Here is a 22,117-nt window from a genome sequence, read left to right as displayed (position 1 = left end):
ACTGAATGACCTCCTTCTGTGCTGTAAATTTTCTATGGTTTCTGCAACATGATTGATCTCCAGTCCTCAATCAATGAGGAGGATGTGGAGCAGGCTAATGAGCAGGCAGCGCTGGATCTTAAACCCCTTGCACAGGAGGCCAGGCACAATGATGGGACAAGGAGGCAAGAGACAATCTCATACATACCCGTTTCCAGATACCATGATGGCCCCTCAAAGTGAACTCAATAAAGACTCAACTCACTGCATCCAGCTGTCCCTGACCTGGCAACCCAATGAGGCAGCAAGGGTGAAGTCAGCATCTCACAATTAAGACATGAAAGAATAAGCATTGTCCATAATGAATGTTAACTGTAATAATGAAAAACACAGAAAATTGGCAAATTTCAAACACCCATGAAACCTCAAGTGACTCGAGGTGTTTTCTTTATATGTTTGAGTGATTCTACGAGGTGTGACCCCTGTGCTAGCAGCTGGGCCGGAGGCAGGCTGCTGATCAGGCTGCCCCTTGACCTGTGATGACTTCGGCAGGTGTCCTCTGGGTGCCTGAGGCCTGGATGGTCTTGGCTGTCTGAGGGCTTCCTGCACAGGTGCAGGATCCTCCTCAGTCTTTGCAACTACAGGAGCTGGGCTCACTGGCAGAGGGGCTGAGGAGACGCTGTCCATACTCTTGAGCACCCTGAGGGGAGACCCTGGATGTGTAGGTCAGCCTCTCCTTCTCCCTTTCAGGTTTCACTTGAACCTCCCTGCTCATCAGAGAAGAACGAGGAGCTGGAGCAGGTCTGCACACATTTGTGGGATCTAGCTCTCCATAAGGTTTGCCAACCTCTTTATGGAGGAAGCCATGTACTCACATGCCTGAGACATGGTAGCACTCATGAGATGGATGGACTCCTCCATCGTCTGCTCAAGGCAACACATGGCCTCTGGCATCTCCGCCAGATGTTGCCTTACCTTTCTCTGCAACTCCAGCATGTCCTGTGCTGTTGACACCAGAATCTCCTCATCAGCCTGGGGTTTAGCATTGGCCTGGCCACCCACAGTTCTCCAAATGTTCGAGACCTCAGCTGCCTCAGCCTCAGCCAGAGGTTAATAATGTACATGCACACCAGGGTCGGTGGTAATATAATCAACTTCATTCTGGTAGTTGGATCGGGCGTAGGTAAAAATCAAAGGACTCAGGCCGGGTTGGGCTTGGGTCGGATGTGGTTCTGTTGGGCTCGGGTCGGGTTTCAATTGCAGACCCTGAGCAGGCCTTTAAATCGGATGACCCAATTCGAGACATTACCTTATATGTCAAGGGACCAGGGTCAGAAAGGGGTATAAAACCACAGCCCACAAGGACATTGTTGCTGCAGTTGGGAATCGGGACCTGGTCAGTCACTGAAGACGCGAAGAAAGCTTGTTCGGCAGACTGACCACCCAGGGACAAGCTCTTGCATGTGGCGTTACCAACTACCAGTACAGTGAGTATATCTGTAGTTTGGGTAGAAGGTAAATAAAGTAGCTTGTGAGAACACGGCACAATGGCGCAGTGGTTAGCACCGCAGCCTCACAGCTCCAGTGACCCAGGTTTGGTTCTGGGTACTGCCTGTGCGGAGTTTGCAAGTTCTCCCTGTGACCGCGCGGGTTTCCGCCGGGTGCTCTGGTTTCCTCCCACAGCCAAAGACTTGCATGTTGAGAGGTAAATTGGCCTTTGTAAATTGCCCATAGTGTAGGTAGGTGGTAGGAGAATGGTGGGGATGTGGTAGAGAATATGGGATTAATGTAGGATTAGTATAAATGGGTGGTTGCTGGTCAGCACAGGCTCGGTGGGCCGAAGGGCCTGTTTCAGTGCTGTATCTCTCTATGAAACATATACTATATGTGCCATTGATATCAAGGGTAAGGCAAGATTCCACAATATTTGGGGGGAGATACTTGGGGTTCCCTCTTAATGTGACAGAGCAGCTGCCTGAGTCAAAAATAAAACAAGGCCCCCACTCTACCATCATTTGCTCGTTTGATATTGAAGCTGTATAAACTATCCTAATCCTAATACCGAATCAAGGGTACCATCGAATCATTCACTCCATAATTCCCCACACAGCCCTCCACAACATGGCTTAACCTCTTCCACCAGACGGTGCCAGACAGCAGCGTCGTTCTAAGGCATCGTTTTATGCGATGTAACCTGTTTAGGCTCTAACTCGTTCCCGACATATTCAGTTGTCATTAGAAATATCACTTATTTAACAAAGAGAATGGCACTTATCACTGAACCAGAAATCGTTTATTTACAGATCAAAAACAATGACATTCAGAAACCATTCATTCATTTTTCATTAGTTAATATAAATACACAACTCATCAGGATGTAGATACTGAGGACATGCAGAAATTAGTAACAATGAATTAGTTCACTGAAACACCCCAACCCCTCCCATTACAGCACTCAGCTCCTCACTAATAAACCAATTGGTGTCACATCTCCAAGTAAAACGACTGACGATGCCCTACCTCAGAAGACCTACCTGTCAGTTTGCCAGCGAATGAATTTGTGGTGAGAATTGGGAGTGTCTGTCCCACCCACTATCAGAAATCAGCTCTTCCGATTCAAACTGCCGATTGGCTAATTTCACGTGTGGGCGTGAAACCAGCGCCTGGTTGTCCAGTCAGGTGAGCTCCGTTATGTTTAGATTATGTTTAGAGATACAGCACTGAAACAGGCCCTTCGGCCCACCGAGTCTGTGCCGACCATCAACCACCCTTTATACTAATCCTACATTAATCCCATATTCTCTACCACATCCCCACCATTCTCCTACCACCTACCTACACTATGGGCAATTTACAAAGGCCAATTTACCTACCAACCTGCAAGTCTTTTGGCTTGTGGGAGGAAACCGGAGCACCCGGAGAAAACCCACGCAGACACAGGGAGAACTTGCAAACTCCACACAGTGCAGTACCCAGAATCGAACCCGGGTCCCTGGAGCTGTGAGGCTGCAGTGCTAACCACTGCGCCACTGTGCCGCCCTGTGTAGTACCTTGAAATGTGTTTGCAGTATGCAAGCTGCAGCTGTTGCTGCAATTCCTGGGTAAAAATAGCGCCGACAGGAATGCAGTAGTCGTGGGCTAAATGTTGCTAGGTGAAGAGATTCTGCCCTTCTCTGATCAGGCTTTAGTCAGGAGCCAAACAGTGACGTTGAGGTTTAATTTAGTTCCATAGGGGAAGTATCAAGGTATTACAGTTACAGTTGGAGCAGTCTGAAGATACTTCGTAACCACCCGGACTCAGTGGGGTTCCAACTCGTCAGTGACAATTCCCCATCAAATTTGGGCTGTTTGCTCAGTAGGTGCAATTTATTTGAATATTGCAGATTAATTTAAAGATTAGAAATTGGGATTGGAATTTTCTGATTCCTGGAAAAGGGGTGAATCTGGTTTAGGTTTAAAGACACGATTCAGATCAGGGTTGGGTTATTTTAGATTGGGATATTTTAGGGTGAGCCTTTCCAATTGGAGTCAGAGCCGTGTGGGTTGCTGTTAGGGTTCGGGGTAAATTACGTCACACATTGGAGTCAAACTGATCTGAATGAAAGCCGGAGGACCTTATATTTTCTATCGTGTTCCTCTCTGAGTTCTGCCCAGAACTATCAGTCACATAATTACAATGCGAGGAGCTGTAAACACTCCCACAGTTACTCACTTTTCCGGCAGTGTCCAGCGTTGCTGGTGGGACATTGAAGTAGAAGATCAATCATGATCTTCCCAAATGGCGGAGCAAGCTTGTAGGGGTAAAGGGCCCACTACTGCTGCTATTCCTTGCCATTTTAGGTGTGGAAAGAGATGCAGTGGTTTTTGTCAAGGTTCATCCCAAGCAGCTCTGTAACACAGGAGTCTGTGCTCTACGGGCTGTTCCCAGGGACGCACACCGAGACAAACATCAACTGCTGCTGGAGGACTATCAATTCGGTGAAAGACGCCCTTTGGTCTGCCCGAAACTTGCTGGTCTTCCAGCTCAAAGAGTTGTCCACCACCGAATGTTGCAGACTGGCACATTCCAAGGTCCAGGACTACGTGCTGAGGGACGCACTAAAGCTTGGGGCAGCCGCAGCAAAGGCTCAATGGGGAAAGACAACAGTGTAAGGTTCCCCCACCAAGCTGGACTGAGGGGCTGGATCCATGGGAAACCCCTCGAACTGTATCGTTAATATTCTCAATTGCTGTAAATGTAAAACTGTAATTGACATGACAATTGTGAAACGGAAGGATTGGGAAGAAACTCATGACAGTATTGAAGGAAACTGATCTCCCTTGCAATGTTTGTATTTTTTGGTGCTGTTTGGAAACTGTTTGGCAATGTAATTTTTACAGATTTTTATGAATAAAGTATATTTTGGAAATAAAAAAAATAAAAAAAATTTTAGGCTCTAACATCGCTTCTCGGCCTTTTGGCTAAGATCAAGTGTAGTATCTGTTCTTATCAGTGCTTACTTGGTTGAGAAGAAACCATGATCATTGCCTTTTGATCCTGGGTAGGCTTTGAGTAAAATGGTTATAACCAATCTTCGAGCTTCAGGTCAGAGAGTGCGAAACACCGTTCGGGTGGTCGTGAAGGACAAGGAAGGAGATGCACCGGTCGATCGCACCTTCTTCATCAAGAAAATCCTCTTCGATTGCTGTGGATTTCAAGCTACGGACGTCTTCTGCCTGCAGGATTTCCCCAGCAGTGGATACTTCGATGTGACGTTCAGGAATGTGGCGGGTGCTTCAAGTTCCTGAAGGCGTTCAAGGAGAAAGGGGACCGGGCGCCACTGTCGATCCTCACAGCGGAGCCGCTCTTCACGCTTCCGTCACAATGGGACCGGGTGGTGACGATTCACATCTACAACCCCCATGTTCCGGTGGTGGATGTACTCACCTTTCTCGCCAGGTACGTTGAGGTGGCCGGCAGCAGCACTGATGTCAAGGACCCCTTTGGGATTTGAACCAGTAAGCGGCAGGTCAAGGTGACCTTGAAGGTCGATGCCAGTGGAGCCATCATCCACCCTCCCTCCAGCTTCGCTATCGGGGGAAGTTGAGGCTTCTTGGTCTACGCTGGGCAGCCCAGAGTTTGCCGCACCTGTGGCAAATCTGGTCACGTGGCAGCAAACTGCAGCACGGTTGTTTGCAAGAACTGCAAGGAGGAAGGCCATCAGACCAAGGACTGTAAGCAGACTAAGTGTTGCAACTTGTGCGGTGCGGCAGGCCACCTCTACAAAACTTGCCCCAAACGCTGCCTCAGTTCTGCTCAGGCGGCAAGGTCCAAGGAACGGCCGGGAGAAGGTTCGACGAAGGCATCCGGTGTTCGAAAGGAGACCAGCAACCTTCTCCACAGTGAGGAACTTCAACCCGAGAAAGAGAAGAAAGGGGAGGCAGCTGAAACCAGTGACCCAGCTCCTACCCTGCACCCGAAAACCCCTCCTCCACAGACAGAATCAATGGAGGAGGAGGCAGCAGATGGACAAACAGGTCAGTGGCAAGTGGTACAAAGGAAAACCACAAACAAAACCCTCCAAAAGTGGAACAGACCACCACCCAAACCAGTGGCAAGAGGAGGCTACCTTCTGAGACAGACTACAACAGCTCCTCTTCACTGGACGGGAAAATGCTGGAACGACAGCGCCTTCAAAAGAGGCGGCAGAACTCCAAGGAGATGGAAGATAAAGCCCCCCAGCCCCCGGGCACGGGAAGCTGTGATGGACCCGGCGTGCCCCAACCCCAAAGCGCCACACGTAACGACGTGGCCAACGCATCTCAGCTCCGGGACACCGAGAGCAAAGACACGTCTGGCGCACCTCAGCTCCGGGAAGCCGAGGGCAGTGATGTTTTCGAGGAGGAACAGATGGAAGCAGCAGAAGATAACCCAATCCTTGCTGCCTACAAGAACCCCCCCCCCCCCCGATGTTACCCCAGCGGAACAAACCCTGCATGAAAAACCAGGAGGGGTTTCTGAACCCAACCAACGTGAAACAGCTTGCGCACACTATGGGTATGCAGGAACATCCCGAAGGACTGGGACTAGCAAGGACAAATGGTATGGGAAGCAACAACTAACTTTTTAAAATGGGTGTAAGAATTGCTTCCATTAATGTGCATAGCATTAAATCCACTACGCGATGTGTTTCAACCTTGGATTACCTCGCCAAAGTCAAAGCCGACCTACTGTTTCTGCAGGAGTGTGGAATACCACACCTCAGCACCTACAGGCAGTGGTCGCGATGGTGGTCCCACAGGCCATCGATCTGGTCAGGGGGTAATGATTGCCATTCCTCCGGCCTGGGTATTCTGCTGCGGGGAGGTAACTTCACCATCTCCGAAGTTAAGGAGGTGGTGGGCGGTCGCCTCCTCGTAGCAGACGCAATGTACAACAACGCTTCGCTCCGGTTGATCAACGTGTACGCCCCGGTACAACGCAGCGAGCGGCTGACCGTCTTCCAGCAGCTCCCACTGCTGCTGGCGACGTCCAGGCTGGTCATCCTAGGCGGTGACTTCAACTGCATCATCGATGCGGCTGGACGATCCGGCAGAGACGACAGCAAACTGGACGCTACGTCCAGATTCCTAATAGAAACAGTTAAAGATTCCAAACTGCATGACGTCTTCAGCAAACCTGCAGACGGAGCGCAGCGCAGCGCAGATACACATGGTCAAGATTGGACGGGTCTGCCCGTTTCAGGATTGACTTCCTGTTTGTGTCCCGTGCCGTCACGGTCGGATCCACCGACGTCAAGCCGGTGTTCTTCTCCGACCCCTGCCTCTTACTGGCCGACTGTTACTTACAGGACGACCAGCGAGTTGGCAGGGGGACGTGGAAGTTCAATGCCGCACTGCTGACCCCAGAGAACGTTGAGGAACTCAAAAGGGATTACAAAGGTTGGAGGACCGTGAAACCCCTTTTTGAGTCTCCAGTTCACTGGTGGGAAGCGATCAAGGAGAACATCAAGAGGTTCTTCATCCACAAAGGTGTTCAGAGGGTGAGAGAGAGACAGAGGGAAATGTCCCGACTCCAGAAAAGTATGCAAAATCTGCTCCAGCTGCAGTCGATGGGGGTCGAGGTCAAGGAGGACCTCCAAGAGGTGAAGAGCCAGCAGGCCTCGTTCTTTGCCACGGAGGCCTCCAAAATCATCTTCCGGTCCAGAGTCCGCTCCATCGAGCAGGATGAGACGTGCTCGCGTTACTTCTTCCAAAAGGTACACGGAGAGTGCTCAGTGATCAGCAGCCTGAAGGAAGAAGATGGCTCGGTAACGTCTTCGTAGTCCGACATACTAAGGATCAGCAAATCCTTTTATGCTGGGCTGTATGACGCGAAGCCCACAGACAGCAGAGCCTCCCAGTCCTTCCTGTCATCTATCACAGAGGTCTTAGATGACAGCACAAGGGGGAAACTGGACAAGCCGCTAACTCTGGACGAGCTGACAAAGGCCGTCGAGTCCTTCGAAACGAGTAAAACTCTCGGAAGCGACAGCTTGCCGGTTGAGTTGTATTCGGCTCTGTGGGACTGGGTCGGCCCGGACCTGCTGGAAGTATACGAGAGTATGCTCCTGGCCGGCAACATGTCAGAATCCATGAAGAAAGGCATCATCACCCTCATTTACAAGCGGAAGGGGGAGAGGGTTAGGGTTAGGGTTAGTTTGTTTGCTGTATTGAACCCTTTGCTGAGTCTATTAGGAAGGATGCGAGCATAAGAGGGGTGACAATCCCAGGCAGTGGAAGCACTCAGGTTAAAAGCTCCCTGTACATGGATGACGTCGCCGTCTTCTGCTCGGATCCGCTGTCTGTGCACAGACTGATTACCTGAAGGTGCTGGGGATATGGTTCGGAAGGGCCGGGGCGTGCACCAGAACCTGGGAGGAGCGAGTAGCCAAGGTACAACAAAAGTTGAGCATGTGGGGGCAGCAATCTCCCTCGATTGTGGGTAAGAACCTGGTCATCAGGTGCGAGGCGCTCACGTTGTTGCTGTACGTAGCGCAGGTCTGGCCCATACCCCACTCCTGCACTGTGGTGGTCACCCGAGCCATTTTCCGCTTCATCTGGGGATCTAAAATGGACCGGGTCCGGAGGGGCACGATGTTCAAACCTATGGATAAGGGCGGCAAAAACGTACCCAACGTCGCCCTCATCCTGATGACCACCTTCGTGTGCGGCTGCATCAAGCTGTGTGTAGACCTCCAGTACGCAAACTCCAAGTGTCACTACGTGCTGAGGTTCTATCTGTCCCCGGTGTTGCGAAGGATGGGCCTGGTCACATTGCCGCGGAACGCTCCATGCAGTTGGACCGTGCCTTACCACCTATCCTTCGTGGAGCAGTTTCTGCGGGAAAACACCTTTGACCACCGATCCATCAGGCAGTGGTCTGCACGGAATGTCCTCAAGGCTACGGGAAAAGGAGACGGTGGATCCTGTCAGGTGGTTCCCCGAGCAGACCGCCAAAGTCATTTGGCGGAATGCCTCATCACCAGAACATTCAAACAAGCACCAAGATGTAGCTTGGCTGGTGGTGAGAAGAGCCCTCCCCGTCAGATCCTTCCTGCATGCCTGATGTCTCGCCCCCTCTGCACATTGCCCCCGCGGTGGCTGTGGTGGGGAAGAGACGGTTGCCCACCTCCTCCTGGAATGTGTCTTTGCAAAGCAGGTGTGGAAAGAGATGCAGTGGTTTGAGATGCAGTGGTTTTTGTCGAGGTTCATCCCAAGCAGCTCTGTAACACAGGAGTCTGTGCTCTACGGGCTGTTCCCAGGGACGCACACCGAGGCAAACATCAACTGCTGCTGGAGGACTATCAATTCGGTGAAAGACGCCCTTTGGTCTGCCCGAAACCTGCTGGTCTTCCAGCGCAAAGAGTTGTCCATGACCGAATGTTGCAGATTGGCACATTCCAAGGTCCAGGACTACATGCTGAGGGATGCACGAAAGATTGGGGCAGCCGCAGCAAAGGCTCAATGGGGAAAGTCCACAGTGTAAGGTCCCCCCACCAAGCTGAACTGAGGGGCTGGATGCATGGGAAATCCCTCGAACTGTATCGGGAAAATTTTGTCTCGTGTAAAATGTAAAAATGTATCTGGCATGACAAATGTGAAATGGAAGGCAACTCATGATTGTATTGAAGGAAACTGAACACCTATGCACTGTTTGTATTTTTTGACTTGGTGCTGTTTGAAACTGGTAATGTAATTTTTACAGATTTTTATGAATAAAAGTATATTTTGGAAATAAAAAAAAAATTTTTAGGCTCTAACTCCTTCCCTATACATTGAGTTTTTCGTTAGAAATATCAATTATTTAATGAGCAGAATGACACATATCACATAACTGGAAATAGATTTTTTAATTTACTGAATCAAAAATGACACTTTCAAAAACAATTCATTCAATTTCCATTAGTTTATATAAAGCCACAACTCATCAGTACATAGACACTGAGGACATGCAGCTTGTGTAATACAGTACATATGGACAATATTTCATATATTGTGCCTGAAGGGCCTGTTGTTCAGGAGCAGCAGTTACATTTGTCAGAGGTTTGCCCTTTACACACACAGCCATTGGCACAGTTCGTGCATCCTGCAGGACAGCAAGAGCAGCAACCTGAGAGGAGAGGGCAAAGGCAGAAATTACTTACAATGAATTAGTTCACTCAAACACACCCAGTTCCTCCCATGACAGCACTCGGCCCCTCCCTCAAACTAATCTGTGTCATATCTCCAAATGACCCAACTGAACAGGCTCAACATCAGAACACAGTGTGAGAGAGTTTTGGTGAATATGTTGGTGTCAGTATCTCTCCAACACTATCTCTAGTGATAAATCTATAATATCAACGCTTTCCGATGTAAAACTCAGACACTTCTTTAACCAACAGGATTCTCTCCTCAAGTTTCTTTAGATTTGACTTTGCATAAATTTGATGGGAATTAAATCAGGTGAAATCATGGGCCTTGTCCTTTTCTATCGTGTTCTTCTCTGAGTTCTGCCCAGAACTATCAGTCACATAAATACAATGTGAGGAGCTTTAAACACTCCCACAGTTACTCACTTTTCCGGCAGTGTCCAGCTTTGCTGGTGGGACATCGGCAGTCGGAGCACCTGCAGGTGTTTTCACAGGAGCAGGATCCTGAAAAGAGGAAAAACACAGACATTGAGTTGTGCTTAAAACCCTGGGAAATGCCCCCCGTGTGGAGGAGCCCCGACTCTTTGACACATTCTGTTCTGCAGTTCCTTTAATAAACAGCCTCCCCTCCAATGCTGCTGCCCCTCAGTGAGACTGAGCCGGGACACTGTGCTGAAAGGACTGCACCAGACACCACTCACCATCCAGGCACACACAGGACTTCGAGTCAGACATTTCACTAACTTCTTCACCAGCTTCCAGCCCTCACCCAATCAGCACTTCTCGATCTTGTGCCGTTTGCTGAATCGGAGCCGAGTTTTATGGGCTTGTGATCGGTGGAGAACCGGCTGCAAAACCAGGGAAGGAGCGGCTCGGTCCCGACTGAATGCACACGGGGCACCGAAGTGAGTCAGCGGCTGAAGGTTTGAATTGCACCCGTCTCCTTCACTCACAACACGTCCCAAAAAGATTTCTCAATTACAGCAATTTAGTTCGATGTCCTTTCTGATTCTAAATATTTACAGAGTTACTGAAGATAAATCCAGTGAACAAGGCGAACATCGTGTGCACTCCGTCCCCCCGGTATGATTCTCATCTCCGCAACCGGTCTGGCAGACAACTGGTTTAACATAGAGACATGGAAAACAGGAAAGGAGTCGGCCATTAGGCCCTTCCAGCCTGCTCCGCCATTCGAAAAAGATCATGGCTGATCGTCTAATTCAATACCCTGTTCCCACTTTTTTCCCCATATTCCTTTGGCTTAAGAAATATATTTATCACCTTCTTGAATAAATTTAATGATTTGGCCTCCACTGCCTTCTGCGGTAAAGAATTCCACAAGTTCCCCATCCTCTGAGTGAAGAAATTTCTCCTCATCTCGATTCTAAATGGCATACCCAGTATCCTGAGAATGTGACCCCGGGTTCTGGACACCCCAGCCATCGGGAACATCCTCCCTGCATCTAGCCTGTCTAATCCTGTTAGAATTTTATAGGTTTCTATGAGATTCCCTCACATTCTTCTAAACTCTAGTGAATATTGGCCTCGTCAAACCAATCTCTCCTCATACGTCAATCCTGCCATCCCAGGAATCAGTCTAGTAAATCTTCTTTGCACTCCCTCCATGGCAAGAACATCCTTCCTCAGATAAGGAGACCAAAACTGCACATGGTACTCCAGATGTGGTCTCACCAAGGCCCTGTATAACTGCAGTAAGACATCCTTGCTCCTGTACACAAATCCTCTTGCAATGAAAGCCAACATACTATTCACCTTCCTAACTTCTTGCGACACCTGAATGGTTGCTTTCAGCAACTGGTGTACAAGGACACCCAGGTCTCATTGCACCTCCCCCTTTCCCAATCTATCACCATTCAGATAATAATCTGCCTTTCTCTTTTTACATGTGGATAACTTCACATTTATCCACATTCTACTGCATCTGCCATGCATTTGCCCACTCATTCAACTTGTCCAAATCACATTGGTGCCTCTCTGCATCCTCCTCATAGCTCACATTCCCCTCCCCGTACCCCGCCCCCCCCCCCCCCCCAGCTTTGTGTCATCTGCAAACTTGGAAATGTTAGATTTAGTTCACTCACCCAAGTCATTAATATATATTGTGAATAGCTGGGGCCCAAGCACTGATCTCTGCAGTACCCTACTTGTCACTGTCTGCCACCCAGAAAAAGACCCGTTTATTCCTACTCTCTGTTTCCTGTGTCAACCATTCTCAATCCATGCCAATATTTCACCCCCAAGCCCATGTGCTTTAATTTTGCACACCAACCTTTTATGTGGGACCTTATCAAAAGCCTTCTGAAAATCCAAATACACCACATCCACTTGTTCTCCCTTATCTATTCTACTAGTAAGACTGAGAAGCACATGGACTTCTTTGTCACTAAGATTGAGATGGGTCGAATGGCCTCCTCCTGTACTGTAAGGACTTTATGACACTGACATTTGATCAGCTGCCTCAGCCACGACCCTCCCTTCCACTAGCCCAGCAGGCCAAACTCCCTCTCAGTCCTGGACTCCCCCAGTCCGTGGGGGTGAAACGTGTTGCAGACGCTCAGACACACGGCAATTGCACAGAAAATGTTGGGAAATTGCTGTAATTGAGAAATCTTTTTGGGACGTGTTGTGAGTGAAGGAGACGGGTGCAATTCAAACCTTCAGCCGCTGACTCACTTCGGTGCCCCGTGTGCATTAAGTCGGGACCGAGCCGCTCCTTCCCTGGTTTTGCAGACGGTTCTCCACCGATCACAAGCCCATAAAGCTCTTCTCGGATTCCACAAACGGCACAAGATCGAGAAGTGCTGATTGGGTGAGGGCTGGAAGCTGGTGAAGAAGTTAGTGAAATGTCTGACTCGAAGTCCTGTGTGTGCCTGGATGGTGAGTGGTGTCTGGTGCAGTCCTTTCAGCACAGTGTCCCGGCTCAGTCTCACTGAGGGGCAGCAGCATTGGAGGGGAGGCTGTTTATTAAAGGAACTGCAGAACAGAATGTGTCAAAGAGTCGGGGCTCCTCCACATGGGGGGCATTTCCCAGGGTTTTAAGCACAACTCAATGTCTGTGTTTTTCCTCTTTTCAGGATCCTGCTCCTGTGAAAACACCTGCAGGTGCTCCGACTGCCGATGTCCCACCAGCAAAGCTGGACACTGCCAGAAAAGTGAGTAACTGTGGGAGTGTTTAAAGCTCCTCACATTGTATTTATGTGACTGATAGTTGTGGGCAGAACTCAGAGAGGAACACGATAGAAAAGGACAAGGTCCATGGTTTCACCTGATTTAATTCCCATCAAATTTATGCAAAGTCAATTCTAAAGAACTCGAGGAGAGAATCCTGTTGGTTAAAGAAGTGTCTGAGTTTTACATCGGAAAGCGTTGATATTATAGATTTATCACTAGAGATAGTGTTGGAGAGATACTGACACCAACATATTCACCAAAACTCTCTCACACTGTGTTCTGATGTTGAGCCTGTTGAGTTGGGTCATTTGGAGATATGACACAGATTAGTTTATGAGGGAGGGGCTGAGTGCTGTAATGGGAGGGTCTGGGTGTGTTTGAGTGAACTAATTCATTGTAAGTAATTTCTGCCTTTGCCCTCTCCTCTCAGGTTGCTGCTCTTGCTGTCCTGCAGGATGCACGAACTGCGCCAATGGCTGTGTGTGTAAAGGGAAAACCTCTGACAAATGTAACTGCTGCTCCTGAACAACAGGCCCTTCAGGCACAATATATGAAATATTGTCCATATGTACTGTATTACACAAGCCAAATGTCCTCAGTGTCTATGTACTGATGAGTTGTGTCTTTATATAAACTAATGGAAATTGTATGAATTATTTTTGAAAATGTCATTTTTCATATCATTGAATAAAATTTCACTAATGCAGATGCTGTGATAAGTGCCATTCTCTTCCTTAAATAATTGATATTCCCAAGTGACAGCCCAATGTGTCGGGAATATGTTTGAGCCTTAGCTGTATCATCAAGCCATATTGTATAAAAATAATGCATTAGGGCGGCACAGTCACGCAGTGGTTAGCGCCGCAGCCTCACAACTCCAGCAACCCGGGTTCGATTCTGGGTACTGCCTGTGCAGAGTTTGCAAGTTCTCCCTGTGTCTGCGTGGGTTTCCTCTGTGTGCTCCGGTTTCCTCCCACCTCCAAAAGACTTGCAGGTTGATAGGTAAATTGGCCATTGTAAATTGCCCCTAGTGTAGGTAGGTGGTAGGAGAATGCTGGGGATGTGGTAGAGAATATGGGGTTAGTGTAGGGTTAATATAAATGGGTGGTTGTTGGTCAGCACAGACTCGGTGGGCCGAAGGGCCTGTTTCAGTGCTGTATCTCTAAAAAAAAAGCCACATTGCCACCTGGTACAGTCTGGTGGATGAGGTTGAAGCATTTGATGATGGGAATGGTGGAGTAAATGATTCAATGGTGTTTCTGCTGTGCACCAGTGAGGCAGCATCCTATTATCAAATCTACCATAAATTAGATGACAGCCTGTCTGATCTGTCTGCCTATTTCACATCCTCAGGTCAATATTAAAATATTCTTTGGAACTACTGAAAGAAGAGCAAGCAGCTGTTTTGATGTCCCAGCCAATGTTCCACAACAAACCAAAATAGATTAATTGGTCAATTCTAGGTCTCGCTGTCTGTAACATGGATCCTGCTTTTGCCCAACTAATAACATAGATACATAGAATGATGCAGCACAGAAAGAGGCCACTTTGGTAGTGCTATCCAGTTGTTCCCACTCCCCTCCTCTTTTACCATAGTCCTGTAAATGTTTCCCTTCAAGTATTTATCCAATCGTTTTTGAATGTTATTGTTGAATTTGCTTCCACTATCCTTTCAGGTATTCCAGATCACGAAAACTGGCTGTGTATAAAAACCTTGCCTCTTTTTTTTTTCTAATCACCTTAAATCAGTGTCATCTGGTTGTCAACACTTTTGTATCATTGTGTACTGTGTACAGTTCTGGTCACCACACTATAGGAAGGATGTGATTGCACTGGAGAGGGTGCAGAGGAGATTCACCAGAATGTTGCCTGGACTGGAGCATTTCAGCTATGAAGAGAGATTGGATAGGCTGAGGTTGTGTTCCTTGGAGCAGAGAAGGCTGAGGGGGCACCTGATTTAGGTATACAATATTATGAGGGGTATTGATAGGATTGATGGGAAGAAACGTTTTCCCTTAGCGGAGGGGTCAATAACCAGGGGGCATAGATTTAAGGTAAGGAGCAGGATGCTTAGAGGGAAGTTGAGGAATAAAATTTTCACCCAGTGGGTGGTTGGAATCTGGAACACACTGCCTGAAGGGGTGGTAGAGGCAGGAACCCTCACAACATTTAAGAAGTATTTAGACGAAATGCCATAGTATACAAGGCTACGGGCCAAGTGCGGGAAAATGGGATTAGATTGGCTAGTTCCACAGATGCTGCCAGACCTGCTGAGCGATTCCAGCATTTCTTGTTTTTGTTTCAGATTTCCAGCATCCGCAGTATTTTGCTTTTATTTTAGTGTTTAATTCACTGCCACTTCTCTTCCAGGAATGCCTACCTTGAAGAAGTTCTGCTCTTCTCTCCGACGGGATTTTCGTTTGTCTCTTTTACCTTGTTCACCTTCATTGCTTTCTATTTCCCTCCTGGTGTTTGATAAGATATCTACCAAAACATATTGTTTGCCTTTGCTCCGTGACCTTTTGGTCAGCTATGTGGCCTAGTCCAATCTGCACCTTCTCCTTTGTTATCTCTTGCCCAACCCCCACCTCACTTGTTTATAATCTGTGACTTTTCTAATATTTGTCAGTTCCGAAGAAGGGTCACTGACCCGAAACGTTAACTCTGCTTCTCTTTCCACAGATGCTGCCAGACCTGCTGAGCGATTCCAGCATTTCTTGTTTTTGTTTCAGATTTCCAGCATCCGCAGTATTTTGCTTTTATATTAGATTGGCTAGGTGCTTGATGGTCGGCGCAGTTGCTTTGGGCCGAAGGGCCTGCTTCTGTGCTGTATAACTCTATGACTTCTGCCATAGGAACAATTTTGGTTTTGTACAACTCTTTCAAATCTCTCCTTAACATTCTCTGCAGTAAGGAGAACAACTCTAACTTCTCTATTCTCTTCAGCTAACTGAAATCCTCATTCCTTGTAGAAATCTAGTAAATCTCTTCTGCAGACCCTCCAGGTCTTTGATGTCCTTCCTCAAATTTCGTACCCAGTATTGAGCACAATAGGCCAGCATATGCCTAATGAGTGTTTTACAAAGGTTTACCATAGGTTTCTTGTTTTTTACTCAGTTTTTCTATTCCTAAAGTCAAGCATCGCATATGCTTTTTTAACAGCCTTGTCAACTTGTTCTGCACCTTTCAGCACCATTTCACCATGCCTCAGGCAGCATTTTGTCATTGGAGACTCTCAAAATATCCCTGGAAAGGGGCCACATGCAGGAGGCATCTGTGTGCCCTCATCATTATCCACTAGACTACAACCAGCATACATCTTGGGCTTGTCCTGCTGGGAGAGAAAAAACATTCATCTTTGTGTCTGCATTAGAAGATAGCACACAATCGCAGAAAGGGTGCCAAGACTGGCGGTTGTCTGCCAAAGATTGATGCCTTGAGCCCAATGGTGCAGGAGATCATGGAGCTGGCATGGCCACAGGATGGATGCAGCCTTGCAGAAGGAGAGACGGGGCACCTTCCCAAGACAGTGAATAATGTTGCCATGGGGCAGAAGGGTGCATCTGCAGCAATGGAGCCCTGCAGCTGATCAGGCATTCAGTGCCTACAGCGATCTCCAATGTAGGGGTGTGTGCTATGTCGGGAGGGGAGACCCTTGACCCTTAAATGTCTCTGTTCTCTCACACAAGTCCCATAGAACATCCACAAAGAGCCTCTGAGACTGTAGTAGAGACTGTCATCTCTGAGGGGGAGAATGGAGCTTCAGAGGAACATCGTCTGCTTAGATCCCCGCACTCTCCATCAGCACAGCTTCTGTCATGGAGGTGGGTATGTGCTCGTGGTTAGATATGGCACGCAAACTGGTGGACTCAGCACGGATGCGCCTGAGCAGCAGATAGAGGTTGTGACTGCCCAGGCCTTTGACAGTCGGAGGACTGTGGGAGGCCAGGCCCATGCTGAGCCACAGGCTCATGATGTGCCTCTTGTGTCGCCAGTATCACAGGAAATGCTGCAGCTGCAGCGAGAGGTCAGGTAACCTCTGGCAGAGATGCCAGATGCTCTGCGTGCCCGAGAGCTGGTGGTAATATAGAGCACCCAGGCCTTGAGTGCCACACTGTCTCTGACACAAGCTGTATCCTACATTGAGTGATTGGCTGCATTAGGGCCTTGTCCTGATCAACAGTGCAAGGCAGCAGTGGGATGGAGAGAGGGGACAGGGGACCTGGAGTCACAACCAGATCCTCTACACTCTCAGGTCAGCAGCGAGGCACAAGTGTGCCTTGCAAGGGAGGAGGAATTGCTGCTTATCACTGCTGGGACTCCTCTCAGGGTGCTCCTGGTGTGGGCAGCAATTCCTCTGCCCCTCTGCCAGTGTTGCCAGATCCTCCTTCATCCCTGATGACAGAGGATGGTACTGCTTCTGTGCAGGATACCCTCAACATGCTGGGGCCCTCCAGGCCTAAGGCATCCAGAGGACGACTGCTAAGGTCATCCCAAGCCAAGGGCAGCAAGGTCAGCAGCCTGCCTCCACTTCAGGTGACAGTGCAGGGGGACACTGCATAGGAGTGCACACAAAAGAATAACAAAGAGCACCCAGAAGCACGAGAGATTCACAGGTGAATATGTAATGTAGGAGAAACTCTAGCATTAGTTGTCAGGGATAATAAAGATAATTTTCTACCACACAAAATATTCTTCCTCTTTTTTATGGTCTTTGGTACTTCATTTCAACCCAGCCTCTGTCAAGTGTCTCGATGCAAGGGACCTTGCAGTGAGGGGTAAAGTCTGGAGCCTTGCCAGTTATGTCCATTGGGAAGGACGCAGGCATAAGTGGGGTGACAATCCCAGACAGCGAAAAGGCACTTAGGTTAAAGCCTTCCTGTACATGGATGTCGCTCGGATCCACTGTCAGTTTGCAGACTGATCAGCATCTGTGACCAGTTCGAACTGGCCTCGGGAGCCAAAGTAAATCAGGGCAAGACCAAGGCCATGTTCTTGAGGAACTGGGCTGACTGTTCCTTTGTCCCCTTCACTGTCAGGTCAGACTATCTGAAGGTGCTGGAGATATGGTTCAGAGGGGCTGGGGAATGTGCAAAAAACTGGAAGGAGCATGTAGACATGGTGAAACAGAAACTGGGCATGTGGGAGCAGCATTCTCTCCTCATTGTGGGTAAGAACTTGGTCATTAGGTGCGAGGTGCTCACATTGTTACTGTACATGGCGTAGGTGCGGCCCACAACCCTCTCCTGCTCATGGCAGTCACCCGAGCCATCTTTTGCTTTATCTGGAGAAGTGGAAAAGTTTGTGCAGAAAAACACCTTTGACCACAAATCCATCAGGCTGTGGTCTGTGCGTAATGTTCTCAAGGCCCTATGGGGAAAGGAGAAGGTGGGTGCTGTCGGATGTTTCCCCGAGCAGACTGTCAAAGTCATTTGGTAGAATGCCTCATCACCAGAACTTTCAAACAAGCACCAAGACAAAGCATAGCTGTTGGTGAGAAGGGCCCTCCCCGTCAGATCCTTCCTGCACGCCTGGAATCTCACCTGCCCTCGAGGTGGTTGTGGTGGGGAAGAGACCATCATACACCTCATTCTGGAATATGCCTTTGCAAAGCAGGTGTGGAAAGAGATGCAGTGGTTTTTTGTCGCGATTCATCCTGAGGGGCTCTGTAATACATGACTCTGTGCTCTATGGGCTGTTCCCAGGGATGCACACCGAGATTAACATCAACTGCTACTGGAGGACCATCAACTTGGTTAAGGATGCTCTTTGGTCTGCATGAAACTTGCTGGTCTTCCAGAGCAAAGAGTTGTCCACGACTGAGTGTTGCAGACTGGCACATTCCGAGCTCCAGGACTACATGCTGAGGGACGGACTAAAGCTTGGGGCAGCCGCCGCAAAAGCTCAATGAGGAAAGACCACAGTGTAAGGTCCTCCCGCCATAGTGAACTGACGGGCTGGAACCTGTGTAAAACCCCTCGGGCTGTATACACCAACCATATTTTTACTGCGTAATACAAATGTACATTGTATATAAAATGGAATGGAAAGAGTTGTGAAGAAACTCTTGTTCTGTAGCGAAGGAATCAGATCGCTTTTGCACTTTCCGAAATGTCAAATTTGAACTGCTTTGAACGGTTTTGTAATGTATTTTTTACAAGTTTTTCTGAATAAAGTATATTTTTGGAAAAAAAATTGACTGAGATACTTAGCTGGCGTGATAGCGACCATGGGCTTTGATTCTGCAGGTGGTGTTTTTTTTCCCGGATTTGTCAGGGGGTTTCAGTGCTGTTTTCACGGCTTTCACCCTTGGGATTGGAGATCTACCAGGTTTGTTGTTTTCCTGTTGGTTGGGGTCTTAGTGCCTGTCCTGGGAGAGCTTCAAGCAAAAAATGGCTGCAAAAAACACAAGAGCTCCAGGCCAGGGGTGAAAAACACCATGAGGGTGGCAGTGAAAGATCATGAAGGAGGTGCACTCATCAACTGCACCTTCTTCTTTAAGAAAGTCCTGATTGAATGCTGTGGATGCCAATCTGCAGATATCTTCGGCCTGCAGGAATTCCCTAGCAGTGGCTATTTTGATGTGACATTCAAGAACATGGTGGTGTGCATCAAGTTCCCGAAAGTGTTCAAGGAGAGGAAATCAGGCGTCGATGTTGATCCTCATGGCGGAGCCGATCTTTACGCTGCTGTTGCAATGGAACCAGGTGGTGACAATCCACCTCTACAACCTCTATGTTCCCCTCATGGATGTGTTCACTTTCCTCGCCAGGTACATCGAGGTGGCCGGGAGCAGCACCGAGGTCAAGGACCCGTTTGGGATTTGGACCAGCAAATGGCAGGTCATGGTGACCTTGAAGGTGGATGCCAATGGAGCCATCATGCATCCTCCCTCTGGCTTTGCTCTTGGGGTGTAAGGGGTGAGGGCTTGCCCTGGTACCCAAAAACGCCTTGAGAGTTGGATGTCTTGTTCAAACAAGCGATCTTTGTTACCAGCATGCCAGGAGAAGTCCTACTGTCACGAATGATCGTAGGGGTTCTACTGGTACAATGTTTGAGCAGTTAATTTTTACAGTTACAAGAGGTTTACTTGATGAGCTGTTTTTTTAATTACATCATCTTTCCACCTTACTCTCTTCCCTGATCTCATCTACCTGTTGATTCGATTATTCATGTGATTCTGTTTGTCTTCCCCATGACCTCGTCTACCTCTTGATAAGATACTTCATGTGATTTTCTGTGTCTCACAGACAAGCTCTTCTCAAGTTTTCGGGGCCTGAGTTTTACGCCAAGTATCCCATGATGCCCATACGCCAGTCTCCCCTTACGGGGGGAAGTCAAGGCTCCTTGGTCTACGTGGGGCAGCGCAGAATTTGTTGTGCCTATCAGATGCACGAACCGTGCCCGCTGCATCCCCAAAGACAAAGCCATTAAGAAGTTTGTCATCTGTAACATTGTGGAGGCTGCTGCAGTCTGCAATATTTCAGAGGCCAGCTTCTTTGATGCATAGATGCTGCCCAAGCTGTATGTGAAATTGCATTACTGTGTCAGCTGTGCCATCCACTGTAATGTGGTAAGAAATCATTCACGAGAAGCCAGGAAGGACTGAACATCGCCTCCATATTTCAGGCCAGGTGCCAACATCCACATGGACCTCTTCCCAAGCCCCTGTAAACATTAGCGGATCATATAAGTTGATTTGAAATAATAAAAATGTTGGACCACTGAAAAGTCAAAAAAAAAAAGTCATCTGCAAGAACTGCAGACAGGAAGGCCGCCAGACAAAGGACTGTAAGCAGAGTAAGTGCTGCAACCTGAGTGGTGGAGCAGGCCACCTCTACAAGACCAGCCCAAAATGCTGCCTCAGTTATGCACAGGCAGCAAGGACCAAGGAAAGACTGGAGGAAGGAACAGTGAACGTGCCTGGTGCTGCGAAGGAGACCAGCAACCCTCCGTCCAGAGTGGAAAATCGGTCTAAAAAGGAGAAGGGGAGGGAGCTGCAGCAAGCTGCCCAACACCAACCCTGTGCCTGGAACCTCCTACTCAACAGACAGAATCAATGGAGGAGGAGCCAGCAGAGGGACAACTGGGTGAGTGGCAAGTGTCAAAAAAACCCCACAAAGAAGAAGACTGTCGGCCAGGGGCTGCAAGAAATACAGAATCAGTTACAAACTGCTGGATTGTTTGTGACCTGTAGTAACCTGGAGCTCAGACACTGACCTGTGCTGGTAAAAACCAGTTTGAACTAATTAATTTATGTGACAAGACAAAGGAGCGATCACAGGAAAAGAGCCTTATTTGGACACAGTGTGATACCGGAGTCTTTGGGCCTGGGCCAATTAGGAGAAGATACGAACGAGGTGAGCAGGCTTAAACCAACCGGAAAGAGACAGCTCAGTTTTGGAGAGATAAGAAGGAGAGTAAGAATAGAGCTATTTGGGCATAGAGCCAGCGATAAACTCTGGAGAACAACCATTGTGGAAGTGGAAGACCCTGCGTGAGCAACGCGGCGACGACGTAAAAGAGAGAGAGAACGGAACGCCTGGCCAGCGTCAACTCTCCCCTTTTTCGGGTATTATCCTTTGTTTTCTGTGACTAGGTCAGGGAAAGGTCAGAGGAACCTAGTGGGTGTGCTTATCAATTCTAGCTAGCTTTGTTATTAACTGTGTAACTCAGTTTGAGTTGCATGCTTTTGTCTAACTAAGTGTATAACCCTTATTCTTACATTGTACAACAATGTGAACAAAGTAAATTGATAGTTAAAGAAAGGACTGAGTTTCCTCCTCTTTGTACTAAGCCATTAACTGTAGCCAGTGGATTAAGTGGAGGGTGGCTCTCCTGTAACCCGATATCCCAAACACCCAGCCTGAGCCTGAATTAAGAGGACTTAGTCCCACGTGACAGCCAGGATCAAGTAGATGCAGGGAATAAAGGGGCCAAGGGGGAGTTGACTCCGCTCCACGGTTTACAAGACCCACAAAAGGAACAGACCACCACCCAAACCAATGGTAAGAGGAGGCTAAAGTCTGAGCTAAAGTGTGTCTACCTGACCCAAACCCGACCAGACCTGACGGGAAGTGTCAGGTTCGGGTCGGGTCTCTCTTCCGGGTCCAACATTCGGGCTAGGGTCGGGTCGGGCTGAACATGGACGGTGCTGCTTGCTGCGGGAAGTAATCTTCAAATGAACATTCAGGGTGTCAAGGCGGGAAACGTGCAGTCTGGACTCCGCACTCTGCAGTAAAGCCTGGCTACCCGACCAAACCCTACTATACGTGTCAGGTTTGGGTCGGGTT

General features: G+C 48.5%; 1 long non-coding RNA gene and 1 pseudogene across 1 annotated transcript; both read left to right on the top strand.

The window, feature by feature from the left end:
- The first annotated feature begins 4,420 nt into the window (after positions 1–4,420).
- On the top strand, positions 4,421–4,588 carry LOC137379299 (U2 spliceosomal RNA; annotated as a pseudogene).
- A 5,436-nt stretch (positions 4,589–10,024) lies between these two features.
- Positions 10,025–13,525, top strand: LOC137379023 (uncharacterized). Its single transcript, XR_010976727.1, has 3 exons — positions 10,025–12,530; positions 12,728–12,805; positions 13,255–13,525. It is a non-coding gene; the product is annotated as an uncharacterized lncRNA (long non-coding RNA).
- Positions 13,526–22,117: the final 8,592 nt, after the last annotated feature.

Source organism: Heterodontus francisci, chromosome 17 (assembly GCF_036365525.1).
Source record: "Heterodontus francisci isolate sHetFra1 chromosome 17, sHetFra1.hap1, whole genome shotgun sequence".
Lineage (NCBI taxonomy): Eukaryota > Metazoa > Chordata > Chondrichthyes > Heterodontiformes > Heterodontidae > Heterodontus > Heterodontus francisci.
This window is presented reverse-complemented; position numbering and strand designations above follow the sequence as displayed.